Source organism: Phacochoerus africanus, chromosome 3 (genome assembly GCF_016906955.1).
Source record: "Phacochoerus africanus isolate WHEZ1 chromosome 3, ROS_Pafr_v1, whole genome shotgun sequence".
In the NCBI taxonomy this organism is placed as follows: Eukaryota; Metazoa; Chordata; class Mammalia; order Artiodactyla; family Suidae; genus Phacochoerus; species Phacochoerus africanus.
In genome coordinates this window covers 173,394,830-173,409,625 of record NC_062546.1, presented here as the reverse complement: position 1 = coordinate 173,409,625, position 14,796 = coordinate 173,394,830, and positions in this window count along the sequence as shown.

Sequence of the window (14,796 nt, the reverse complement as noted above, 5' to 3'; positions counted from 1 at the left end):
CCTGCAGCATGCAGAAGTTCCTGGGCCAGAAATCAAACCCATGCCACAGCAGTGGCCCCAGCCACAGCAATGATAACGCTGGGTCCTTAATCACTAGGCCACCAGGGAACTCTAGTCCAGTTTCTTATTTCCCTGTTTGCCTGATAATGAAATATAGAACAATAGATATGACCAACCTTGACTCAGCTTTGAACTTTGAACCTTCTTTGGGTCAGAAGGTGGTATCTGTTTCTGCAGTCTCCATTTAAACTTCAGATTCTGAACTCTTGTTTTTGCCACAATTATAAATCTCTAACGGAGTTGCTGAGTGTTAAGATGACTATGACTGAAAATAGAAAGCCATCAGAGGATTTTACACAGGACAGTGACCTGATCAGATTTGTGCTTAGAAGAAAACAGGAGACCAAGGCCACAGACAAAACGCCTACTTAGTTCATTCATTCCCTCATTCATGTCTTTGTGCAACAGTATTTACCTAACACCTATCTGCTGAGCACAAAGTAATCACAAAGCAAGACTCTAGTGAGGAAGACATGATAAATGACTAGCCAAGTGAACAAAATATTTGCAGCCTGTGATAAGGTGTAATGCAGGGCATAAACAACAGGCTGTGTGATAAGGAACAAAGGGGTAAGAGAGAACCTGTTTCGATTAGACAAACAAGAGAAAAAAAAGGACTTTGCGAGGAACCCTGGAGTAAAAGGTACAGCAAATGCAAATATTCCTGAAACAAGACAGAGACGGCTGTGTTATAGGAATTAAGAGAAAGTCAGTTAGGTTGGAGCATTAAAGAGCCAAGAGAGAGAGGCAGGGAAAGAGGTTGCAGAGATTGTCTACAGTTGTGACTCAGGCGATAGAGACCATGAGGAAAAGCAGGTTGGAGAGCTCTTCCAGATGTGTGATGGATCAAAGACAGCAAGGTTTTGAGGAGGAGTCAAGAAAAACTCAGGTTTCCAATTAAGAGATGAAAAGGCTGGGGGAGGGCTGGGGATGATGGGAAAAGATGAGTACATTCAGTTTGGGAGATTTTGAGTTTGATGTGCCTGCAAGGGTTTCGTTAGTTGGAAACATAAGGTTTCAGGAGAAAAGTCCAGGGACTAGATATTTAGGTTTAGAGGCTGTAAAGATTTGGAGGTGGACTCATTAGAAGGGATGAGATCATCCAACAAAAGGAGTTTAAAAGGAAAAGGCAATAGGACTTGGACTAGAATTCTAGAGAATGCCAATATTTAAGAAGTAAGAGATCCAGAGAAGTTACACATGTGTATGATGATGCATCATTCATTACCAGTTACTATTTTATTATATTTATAAAGTATTATTAATGTCAAAGATATGATAAGAAGGGGTACTGCTTCCCTAGTGAAGACACAATGGTAGAGAATAGGATATTGAATGTTAAAAAAGAAGGTGTAGGGAGTTACCCAGTGGCTCAGCAGGTTAAGGATCTGGCATCATCACTACTGTGGCTCTGGCTACTGCTGTGGCATGGGTCTGACCCCTGGCCTGGAAACCTCCATATGCTGTGGGTGAGGCAAAAAAAAAAAATCTGTCTATCTATATATAGATACACACACACACACACACACAAACACACCACACAATGGAATATTACTCAACCATAAAAAAGAATGAAATAGTGCCATTTGCAGCAACATGGATGGGCCCAGATATTACCATACCAAGAGAAGTAAGCCAGATAAAGACAAATTTAATGATGTCATTCATATGTAGAATCTAAAAAAATGACACAGATGAACTTATTTACAAAACAGAAACAAGCTCACACACCAAGAAAACAAACATATGGTTCCCAAAGGGGGAAAAGGGAGGATAAATTAGGTGTCTAGGATTAACATACACATACTACTATATACAAAGTAAGTAAACAACGAGGACCTACTATATAGCACAGGGAACTATACTCAATATCTTACAACAATCTATAATGGAAAAGAATCTGAAAAAGAATATATATATATAAATTTGGATAACTGAGGCACTTTGCTGTACACTTGAACACAACATTGTAAACTACATGTCAGTTTTTCAAAAAATGAAAGGCAAGAGAGTTTGACCAGAACAGATAGGCTTCATGAGACTACAACACAGGATATACAGTTATAAAGATATGGAAGGAAGGAAATGAGAGAGATAAATGAGGGAGAGCTATGAGACGTAGACTAAGGAGTTTGGATCTGTTTTATGAAAGAAAAGGAGTAATATTCATAAAATAGCATTTACTTGTTATTATTCTGACAACTTCCGGTATAAAGAATTAGAGTAGAGAGTAACTGAAAGTTGGGGAGAATCCAAAAGTTGGAGTAGACTGCATAAAACTATATTTCAGTGAAACATCGCATATGTACACAGTTGTGTAGAATATCCCCACCTGTACACATGTTTATCCAAAGCAGTGGACTGTGTGATTGCTTAACATCCAGCCCAACTCCTGTCCCAGGCATGGGGCATGGGGGAGGGGGGGTGCGTTCCGTGACTCAGGGCCCAAGTCAGACAAACTAGAAACAGACCTTATCTCAAACAGAGGGAACTGAATACAAAAAGTTAATTACACTGTTGATGGAGGAATTGAAAAACCAAACAGGAAGTGTGGAAGTGCGAGGCAAGTTAGAGATTCCCCCACGGAAGGACATTGCTTCTTTCTCTAGGATTTGGCTGGATGCCGGGAGGAGACAGTGTTACAGAAGCTGGGCAGTCTGGCTGAGCTAAAACCATAGCAGAGGCTGGGGGCACAGAGAGAGGGGCTGTCCAGAGGAGACCTGGAAACATAAGGAGTTGCGTGGTGGAAACATAGCCAGAGGAGAGAGATGGAGACAGAAAGAGAAATACCCATACCTGGGATTCCTTTTTCCTGCCTTAGCTACCACCAGTGTCTCATACTTGCTGACTAGCTGGAAGCCACTTAGCAAGGAAACAGGCAGGGAAAGACTCAAGAGCAGATGTAATGACTGGCCCAGGAGGTCTTTCCTGGTGGGCTTCTATAGAAATTCATAAATAGAGATTTTGGTCTCATAAACATTTTAGATTTAGGAAATATGCTGATAATATTTTCAATTCAATTTGCTATATTTATGAAAATACATTTTTCCCAGCCTAGGCTAAAATCATGCTTTTCTTAAGAGAATGAACGTCTACATTTTAGCAGTGAAATGTATAAGCTTTTCCTTGATTGCCGAAGTAACTATTAATTTCTGTCATTTAACAAATAAAAAATTCCTACTCTTGCTCAGTCATCAAACTCAAATTAACAGTTTTGTTTAGCTTTGATTACACAGGCCTATAAGCAGCAAATCCCAAAATCCTATTAATATTGAATGCTGAGGATGTCTAACTATAATGCTATCTGATAATGTTTCATTTATTTTATGCGCTGTAATTTTAGACACTAATCCATGGATTCATGATGGAAGTTTTGAAGACTATCCAAGTTTAAATTTGTGATTCCTTATATGAAATTATTTGAGAAATCCATGAATACTTTACCACATGTGTATATGAATTGTAAGTAATTTTTATTTCAATACTACCAGGAAAACTTGATTTAATTAGCATTTTTCTTTCAAGACGGTACACTCTTGTTAGAACCTATTGCAACTTTTAGACATTATCTTCAAATTCCTTTTTATATAACTAGAAAATAAATATAATAAAGAATATAAATACATTGTACATGAACTTTAAACTATCTCACAAGACTCAAAAGAGTTAAATTCATAGTAAATAAAATGAGCTATCAATTTGCTAAGTCCGCAATAAACTTTTGGTACTTGATACCCCCAAATGGTGGTATAAATGATGAGTAGCATATGTTGGTCATGAACTCTACCAAACTTGATGAGCTTTTTCTAGCTGTAAGGTCTTTTATTGTATCCCCAATATACAGGATACAGGCTCTTTCAGGAACTAGAATAGCTACTGATCAGACCAAGAATATCCCCTAATTTAAGGGCAGCCATCCATAGCCTAACTGATGACCCATGAGATAACCTGATATCAAGAGCTATACCTGATAAAGTAATTAGTAATTAGCAAATCCAATCAAACTGGCTCCTTTCTAGTACATAGGCTGGAGAATAGGGGAAATTGGCTGTTTGTTAGTAAAAGAATTGAAAATCCAATTCAATTATTGAGGCCCCAGTGGTCCATGAGAAAGGAGAAGGCAATTTTGGACCTGCCTCAGCTCTTCATTGACCGCTTAGTACCAACCTATGGGCATTGTCACAACCACTCTCTACCCAAATTATTTTTTCATTACATTATTCTCAACGAGGCCAATTCTTAAACCAAAACAAACAACTCTCTATAGCAAAGAAAACAAAAATTAATAAATTAAAGAGGCAACAAGTTCCTAAACAATAAGTTAATGAACCCTAGGTCATGGACCCAAGGGTTTTAAAATATATTGTTGCCAGAATGAACCCAGGACATACTAGCAACCAACTGCATTATAAATGGGAGTAACCTGACAGTCCATCGATACTTGAACACATTTTCTTGAGGAAAGAAAATTGAACACTAGTTTTCAGCAGTTGATAAGGATGTCAGGGATAGGGAGAACAGAGTCAAGGCCTTTGACTTTTCTGCATTCCAGAATGGAGGGATGGATGTTTCTCTCTGCAGTCTTAAATAAGTAACTGCATCTGTAGATTAGCCAACACAGCCAGAGGCAATGAAACTGCATCCTTGTAAAACAACATGTTAAGGAGGAAGTCCTTGGAAGAGCTTTGAACCCACCACAGCAATAGAGTAGGCTCTGATGCATCACGCAGATCTCAGTACTCATTCTCCTGGTGCTGGGATTGTTAGCAGCTAACCTCTCAGCTGAATTACTATCCAAGAATTTCCCTCAATGGAATAGATCCTCCCTGAAAATTATATGTCATTCACAGTGCAGCCCACATGCCTACAATCACTGAGTTTTCTGTGGTTGGGGAGAGGGGAGGGGACAGGGTGTAAAGGTCCAGATCTCCTTCCTTAAGACTGGTCAACAATTGAGTGGTCATCCCACTTACTTGTATTAGACCTCGGTTGAAAATGCATCCCTATGCCATCCTACTTCCCTCACTTCTACACAAGAATTGATTTTGAGCACACTCCCTCTTAAGTTTCTATATATGGAGTATGATCTCCAGATAACCTAACCTAAGACATAATGGAATAAAATAATTCTCTTAAGAATTCATGGAGTTCCCCTTGTGGCTCAGTGGTAATGTACCTGACTAGCACCCATGAAGACATGGATTAGATCCCTGGCCTCTCTCAGTGCATTAAGGATCCAGAGTTGCTGTGAGCTGTGGTGTAGTTTGCAGACATGGCTCAAATCTGGCATTGCTGTGGCAGTGGTGTAGGCTGGCAGCTGCAGCTCTGATTAGACCCCTAGCCTGGGAACTTCCATATGCTGCACTTGTAGCCCTAGAAAAACAAAAACAAACAAACAAACAAAAAACCCAAGAATTCCTAGACACAATGATGTGCATGTAAATGCAGGCTCAGGTAATGACTGATCCACCAACCTAAAGATAAAAATGAATGGATAAATGAGAGAATGTATTGTAAATATCTCCCGTTATTAAAAAATAACAACAAAGGGGTACACTAGCAGAAAAGGGAGCCAGAGACTTAGTGGATAATAATTTAATGAGTGACTCACTCAAGATTAGTTATAATAGCCAAAACTTCTCTTACCTGAATGTCTTTGAGCAGGGCTCCTAAAGGCATAGAAGAGTCCATCTGAACTTCCAGCATCTTGGGAAGACTGTCACTGAAAGAAGAACACCCCTTTGTTGTATCATATTCTATTTAAGAATATTATTTGAATTTTGCATTAGACTTCATAGTACACCCATATTGTATTAATAAAGTATATGTTTAAGATTGTTTCCCCTCAGGACAAAAAGTTTTCTCCCCACCTCTGGCAAAAAGAGAAGATACCAATCCAATCTGTCTTTCAATTTCATCCAGGCAGTTTCTCACATCTGCCTGGGATTTATGATATTTCATGAAGACAATAATCTCAAGATGTGTATAAGAATATATTCTTTACAACTTTATGAGCTAGATCAAACTAATCACTAAGGAAACTCCTACTCAGTTGTTCAGCAAACATTTATCAAGTGGCTACGTAGGTCGGGTTCTGTTTGAGGATATAAAAAGTACAAAGAAGAAGGGTCCTCCCCAAAGTTGTATGTCAAAGTCCCCATCCTAGATGTGATAGTATTTGGAGCCTTTAGGAGGTGATTAGGTCCTAAGGGTGGAGCTGTCATAAATGGGATCAGTGCCGTATAAATAAACCTCAGAGATCTCCCATCCCCTCCCCTCCCACCACCTTAGAACATAGCAAAAAGATGGTCATCCACAAACCAAAAACTGGGCTCTCATCAGACCTTGTACTTCCCAGCCTCCAGAACTGTGCCTGAGAAATTCCTGTTGTTTATAAGCCACTTAGCCAATGGTATTCAATTATAACAGCCTGAACAGATTAGAACACAGTGGTAAACAAGAGCTATAACATCTCTGATCTCTTGGAGGCTGCATTTTATAGAGAAAAGACAAGATCAGCAGAATGTGCCCAAGAGAGGAATTAGTGCTAATTTTCATACTACCATTAGTGAAAATTTCAATTTCAGTAAATCTTTCTCCTATGAGGCTGTGTCACTTCTGACATGTGGTGGCTCATAGGTGTTTTTGATCCACTCATCAATTTCATGTGTGTGTTAGAGAAATACTCAAAGGATATTTTAAATGATGAAAGATGGCTGGTGAGAGAGTTGTTTACTTTATTGCTTAATCTATAATTTTCATTAAATTTAAGAACTAAGGGTGTTGATCCACAGAATCAACTTTTTCTTTTCTTTTCTTGTAACAACTGCTCTGGTGGCATATGGAAATTCCCGGGCCAGGACTTGAATCTTAGCTGCAGCTGCAGCAATACCAGATACTTTAACCCACACCTCCACAGTGACCCTAGCCACTGTAGTCAGGTTCTTAACCCACTGTGCCACAGCAGAACTCCAGAATCAACAATTTTTACCTCTCAAACTTAGTTTTGTTATAGCCATCTTGTCAAGTGCAATGAAAGCTTTGTCTTGAAGGTAATGATTGTAAGAACTTTCAAAAAAAAAAAAAAGAAAGAAAGGTAAAAGAGAATCTGCTCATCTAACCAAATTTTTGAGCCTCTGTTTAACTTTTAGTTAATTTGTATAATGAATCCATTCTTCTAGGATTTTACCCCTAGTCCTGATATTTGTGTTCTCCTTTTCTGGGGTAAAACAAAAATCCAGTCTTAGGAAAATCTGTTCTCTAACTTTTCCTAGCTGATCAACGTAGCATCTGGGTAGGTGGCTAAGTTTTCAAAATTACTTCTCATTTTATTGCAAATGATCTCACCCAAAACCACTGGATTTAATTTTTTTAGGTTTGGGGGTTTTGTTTGTTTGTTGGCCATACCTGCTGAAGGTGGAAGTTCCCAGGCCAAAGATCAAACCCATACCACAGAAGTGACCTGAGCCCCTGCGGTGAAAATGCCAGATTCTTAACCCAGTGTGCCACAAGGGAACTCCCTAGTTTTAACATTTGTGTCAGTCAGGGCTCTAAAAAGAATCAGACAACCCACTTGAACTGGATTATGTGATAAGACTTTAATAAAGGAACTTCTTAGGAGTGTGGGCAGCTTTAGGCAAACCAATAGTGGAAGGTGCAACTTCAGAGTTAGCAAAATTGGAGGATGTGACCCCTATGCAGAGCGATGTGGAAACGGACATCTAACATAAATATTGCCTATGTAGAGATACAGCAGGAACGGGGGTGGAGAAAATACACCAACATCGTGATCGCCTATATCTGATCTCCTACAGGTGTATTTCATTGGGCAAATCCACGGCGAGGCAGAAGACAAGAGACTCATAAAACTCTTGGAGCCAAGAGTAAGGTAGAAAAGAATGGAGAGTTTCACTGTGAATAACATACCTTTACGATGTACAATGGTGTGGACTGCGGATTTACCCTCTTGATGTGGTGCCCATTCTAGAGTTGGCTCCATCCATCAAGCTTGCTTGAGGCAGCGAGGTCCCAAAGACTCTCTTGTGACTTGATCTCTGAATACAGGTGACTTTTACTAGAAAAGGAAGACATTTATTACTGTTAAAGCAGATTGACTGTTACTAGATTAAGAATTGCTAGAGATGTTTGAAATATTTTACCTAGTCTCCCGAAGTCAGTTTTTGTTGTGCAAAATCACCAAGCTTTCATGTAAAGTATCTATTGGTATCATCATTACAGTAAGAACACTGAACTGAAGGGACCATTTTTATACTCCATTTGGCATTTGCATTGTTACTTCTCCTAAGCGTTGCTATCATATATATTTATATGTGTACTATATTATTATTATATACATTATATATATTTAAAATCTTAAAGTCAAGTGCTAGACTCATATCACAGAAGAGAATATATAAACAGTTTCAGACATGAACAACTTATAATGACGTGGTTTATGTGCAAGTGGTTGGAGATATTCAAGTTTATGTTTTCAGCTCCAAACTGGTAGTGAGTAATGGTGGAGAAAACATATGGAAAATCGAGTCCTGTTTTCAGATTTCTTTTCCTGAGATCTTTTCAATCGGGTTAGCAGTCACATCAACATAGTACCCATTTTAAAATGTGCCACTTTTCAGGATTAATTCAGGAAGATAAGCCACACTGCTTCTTCCCATGTTTTATCCAGGATGGAAGTGCTGATTTTTTAATATTACCTCATTCTCTCCTTAGCATCCCCAAGAAAACTTCCTTCATTTCTATGCAGTTGATATTGTCCCTGACCAGGGTTCTCAGCCTTCCTCATCAGTAGAAATTGATAAGAGGCCAGACAAGAAATGCAAGCAAGGCTTTATTCAGGGCTCCTGCTGCAGCAGAGGAAAATGAAAACACGTAATAACAGGCTCCCTTGCTGGCTCCCCAAGGCAGGGGGAGCTGGTTCCTTTTATGCATTGAGGGTAGGGGTGAGTCTAAGGGTCAGTTGGAGGGGCTGCTAAGGTGGTCTGCCCACCCTCTTGGCATGCTCAGTAACTGCTTTTGCTCCTGCCTCCTCAAAAGTGGCAGTTGAGTTTTTGGTTTTGTTGTAGCTTCTTCAAAATTTGCCACACTTGGGCATGCATGCAGTTATTTTAGTTACCTTTACGGTTTCTTTGTATTTTGTTGCTGGAGGAGACATATGTCCAGGTGCAAGCACTGCAGCAGCAAAGTGTCTCAGGTCTCAGGTCCCAGGCTGTCTCGATATCAGGGAGCTTTGAACAAAACAATCAAAATGAAAGAACTCACCAAAGGTCTAGATGCCCCATCGTTTCAAATGGGGAACACATGTGGTGACTGCTGACTTGGAACATTTCTGCCAGCAATAAAAAGGAAGGTAAGGAGTTCCCATCGTGGCGCAGCGGAAACGAATCCGACTGGGAACCATGAGGTTGCCAGTTCGATTCCTGGCCTCGTTCAACAGGTTAAGGATCTGGCATTGCTGTGAGCTGTGGTGTAGGCCGGTACCAATAGCTCCAATTGGACCCTTAGCCTGAGAACCTCCATATGCTGTGAGTGTGGCCCTAAAAGACAAAAAATAAATAAAAAAGGAAGGTAAAAAGTTCAACTTTAGAAAGGAGGGAATTTTGAAGATGCATAAAAATGATAGTTAAAGCACCTCTGGAACTCAGAGTTAAACTAAGCAAATCAACTCAGAAGGATGGGGCCAGAGTCCCTAAATGCAAACCCAGAATTGTAGCTCAGGAAGGGCTGGCTAATGAGCTTCCGGATTGTTTCAATCAAGAGGTTGAGAATGGCTGCCTTCAAAGCCTGGCAATTAACATATTTAAAGTTGTGGCAAAGACAATAACATTAACATATCTAAGTGAAGAAAGTGTTAACAGAAAATTCTCAGTGGCTGGGCTGGGAAGAAGAGGAGGGGACCACGAACCTGGCCATCCGTCCCTGCCAGTGACGGGCAAAAGATGCCCTCATGCCCTCACCTGAAGATTCCAGTCCTCTGGGCTGGTACTTACTTTCCTCAGTGGGGGAAGCATATATTATTTCAAGCACTCTTAGCTCAAGAACCCTTCATTAAGAAAATCTAATTCCCATTTGTTTGTACTTAATATTCACCGAGCAGTCTTGACTGGAGGTTGCATTTCCATCTGTTCGCCTCAGGGAGAAAATGAGAGATCCAAACACCACTTCGTGAGGGTCTCATGGACGTGACACCTTGAAACCTGCTGCTTCAGTTCAGGACCTTGTCCGCAGGCTACCGAGCCATCTGCCTGGGTCCCAAGCTGGGCTTGGCCACTTGCTACCTGTGGGATCTTGGGCCACTCATTCAACCTTTGTATGTTTTAGTCTCCTTGTCTTAAAGAGAATAAATAATAGAATCTATGTACCTTTTAGGATTGTTGTGAGAATTGACATGAGATTAAAAAAAATTAGAGCTGTGCTTTTTGATACATACTTTAATATTTGGCAATTCAGTTGGCTTGAGTCAGGTGCCCAAGATGTCATTATTTGGGGGACCATGAAAAGGCTTTCTATCTAGACTAAGGCTAAGATCCTGCACCTACCTCATCATAGAATCCCTGGAAATCACCTCTGGACAATACTGCCTTTCTTTTGGTGTGTGTAGAGCAGGCGGGAGGTGGGTGGTACAGGGTGGGGTGGGAGTTGTAGCAAATTCCTACAACTTTATGACCAAAAGAAAACACTGCTCCACAACGTTCGTCTGGGGGAAATCAGGGGATTGACTCTGGTTCTGGGGCAGCTTCCCAGCCCTTTCACTTGCCTTTTCCCCCTGACCTTCATCCTGGTAGGAAAAAATCCAGACGCAAATGAGATAGAGCAGAAAGTCCTTGAAAAAAGATACAGTGTGTGCATGTAAGTTTTTATTGCTCAAATCACTTTGCCCAGGGGCTCAGGCTCCAAGGCCAAAGTCCAGCTTTTGAGGAAGTCTGCTTGCAGAGGCGTGTCTGTCATCTGGTCTAACTTGCTCAGAGACAGGAAGGAACAGGTGAGGGCTGCCAACTCCAAGATGGGAGCAGGGGAGTTAAAATGCTAGGGCAGAATGTCCAAGTCTGGTTCAGAAAGTAAAAGTGGTACTGGCTAAGAGCAAGGGTTAGATATTCCGTCAATAGAGCAGCAGGCACCCAATTCAAGCAGGAGCAAGAATCAGAGACTGAGGGTTACTCCTAGAGCAAAGTCACCCAGCACTGGAGAAGTGACAAGATACTCTTGGGTTTGAATCCAAACAAATTCATGCAACGATCTTTTTTTTTTTTTTTTTTTTTTTTGCTTTTTAGGGCCATACCCAAACATATGGAGGTTCCCAGGCTAGGGGTCCAATTGGAGCTATAGCTGCCGGCCTACACCACAGCCACAGCAATGTGGGATCCGAGCCATGTCTGTGATCTACAACTCATAGCAATGCTGGATCCTTAATCCACTGAGCAAAGGCAGGGATCGAACCTGCATCCTTGTGGATCCTAGTCGGCTTTGTTAACCACTGAGCCACGAAGGGAACTCCATACAACAACTTTTAAAAAGGTAATGGTGCTGTATCCACAAATGTCTCTCCACATCCACAAAAAAGTAGACTCCTCTGAACTGGAGCCACCAGCCAACTCTCTCCAAATTTCCCTCTAGAAGTTGCAGATCTGCCAGAAAGTTTATATGTGGGATGCTATAAATTCAACTTCTTCCACAATGCTCTGTTTACCCTACCTGACTTTTGGGTAACGTTACTTTTCTTGAAAAAGTCTCCAGCCAAATTACTCTGTATCCAGACTCAGCTCTCTGTGGCTTTTCCCAGATGATAATCTTGCCTTTGTGCAAAGACTTCTGCTCTCTGAACACGGGCCACCTGCTTATTCCACCCACTCTACATCCCTGCAGCTGTTGTATACTCACCTTAAACATCCTACAGTCAGAAGCCTGGCAGGAGACAGATGGTGCCCTCATAGGGTTAATTGAAAAGAGTTAATATAGGGACAACTTGCAGATGTGGGCAAAGGGAAGGGAACTAACCAGGGATAGCATTGAGAGATTAGCAAGCGAAAAGCCAGCCTACTGGTACAAGGCCTGAAGATGCAAGAGGACAGGGCAGCTACCAGATCCTAGAGAGAACCAGAGCTGTGGGAAGGAGCTGTACAACAGCATCTGTGGCCACAGGTAAAGTAGCATAGATACTGCCCACTGCGATTGGTTCTGGAGATGCACTGTTGCCAGACAGCAGGGAGAATGGATAGCTCAGCTTCTCTCTACTTCTATCTAGTCTTTTGCTAGAGCCTCTTAATTCAACTTGTAATTATGAGTAAGGATGTCTTAGGGACACAGTCCATGCAGGCTGTCTTTTCCTGGGGCAGGATGTAGAGGTGGCAGATAATCTAAAAAGGCAGAGAATAATCAGCATCAACATTCTTCTCTAATGTCCTTTTAAAATAATATATAATTTTTTTTTAAAGGAGTTCTCCTTGTGCCTCAGTGGGTTAAGAACCTGATATTGTGTCTGCAAGGATGAGGGTTTTATCCTTGGCCTCACTCAATGGGTTAAGGATTTGGCATTTTCTCAACGTGTGGTATAGGTCGCAGATGCAGCTCGGATCCTGCATTGCTGTGGCTGTGGCATAGGCCAGGAGCTGCAGCTCCAATTTGACTCCTAGCCCAGGAATTTTATGGCCTTACGTGTGGTCATAAAAAGAAAAAAATGATAATAATAAATAAAATATAATATATAAATATTATATATATATTGTATATATATATGTGTGTGTATATATATATATATATATATATATATATATATATATATATATAGTCTTTCTTGGGCTACAGCCATGGCATATGGAGGTTCCTAGGCTAGGGGTCGAATCAGAGCTGTAGCTGCCAGCCTATGCCACAGCCACAGCAACTCCAGATCTGTGCTGAGCAATGCTGAATCCTTAATGCATTGAGCAAGGCCAGGAATTGAAACTGTGTCCTCATGGATGCTAGTCAGAATTCGTTTCTGCTGAGCCAGGATGGGAACTCCAAAATAAAATAACATTTATTGGGTCTTAGGAATCCCTTTCAGTGGGGGTTTTACAAGTGTTCTTTTTAAAAAATTTTATCTTTCATATATTATAAACACTATATAAACTATAAACACTATTCTTGAACCACTGCACCCTGTTTTTATTTCCCTTGCCCTCTAATCTCTCCTTCTTTAGCTCTTGGGTCTGCAGCTGGGCTTCTACCCTGTTTGGATAATCAGTTTAGACTGTATGTATTTACCAGTTAATCAAAAGGAAAATAAAAGGGAAAATGTCTTTACCTCGGTTCTAAAAGCAATATACGTTTATGTAGAAAAATCTAAAAATACAGAGAAGTATATGTAAGAAAATAAGAGTAACCCTTATTTCTGTTACCCAAAGCTAACTGCTATTAACGTGCTCTCAGTGTAACTGTGGATTCTACTTTCTTTATTTAACAAGATATCATGAACATTCCCCTACATCACCAAATCCTATTTGAAAACATTATTTTTTTAGTGGCTGCATAGATTGCCATCTTTTGGATTCACCAACATTTGTGCGCCCTTTCCATTAATGTTAACATTTAAATTATTTCTATTTTTTTTACTATTATAATAATATTGAAATGACTACCCTCATGCATCAATCTGATTATTTTCACAGAAGATGGTCTTAGAAGTGGAATTGATGAGTATTACATTTCATAGACATTTCAGGGCTCTTTATACGTATTGCCAAATTACGCTCTGCCTGCAGCATACAGAAGTGCCTATCTCCCCAAGCCCCCAGGTCTAACCTTTAACTTGGCTCAGCTACAGTCAGGTAGAAGCATGGTCATAAACTATACAATAGCAGAGCTATCAATCATGTGACAGCAGGTCAGAGGAGAAAATACTGATTCTGGAAGAGAGAAGAGAGAGGAGACAAGAGCACATATGATTTCACTTCTCGTTTCTGGACCTGGCACCTCATCTACCACAAAGATTATTGAGCAAAGGAATCCAAAGCTTCTAGCTTGCACATTGCTTGGTGGGGTTGCTCTAAATGGGACAAAAACAAAAATCCACTTTGGCTTAGCCTGTAAGCAAAGCCAGCCCTCCTAGAACTGCAGGCGCTGAGTGAGCACAAGTCAGTCCTGGGCAGTGGTTAGACAGCCCCTTTGGGTTTGCACTGCAGTCAAGGAGACAGGGCGGCTAGCCAGAAGTACCTGAGCTTGAAACTCAGCTCTGCCACTAAGATGTTGTGTGACTTTAAACCAGCTCTTTCAGTTCCTTGGGCTTCAGGAGTTCCCTTGTGGCACATCAGAGTTAAGAATCTAGCATTGTCACTACAGCAGCTCGGGTTGCTTGCTGCTGTGGCTCAGGTTCAATCCCTGACCCAGAAACTTCCAACTGCCATGGGTGCAGCAAAAAAAAAAAAAAAAAAACAAAAAAAAAAAAACCCGAAAAACAAAAACAACCCCCCCCAAAAAAATCCCTTGGGTTTCAATTTGCTCATGTGCAAATGGGCAACTTACTGTCTCAAAACAACACGTATCCATCATTTTCAGTCTGAAGGTCAGAAGTCTGAAATGGTTCCTATAGGGCTAAAATCAAGGTATTGGCAAGGCTGTATTCCTTCTGTACCGGGGGGAAATCCCTTGCTTGTCTTTTGCAGCTTCTAGAGCTGCCCACATTCCTTGACTCATGGCTGCATCGCTCCAACCTCTGCTTCCACCTTCACATCCCCTTCTCTGACT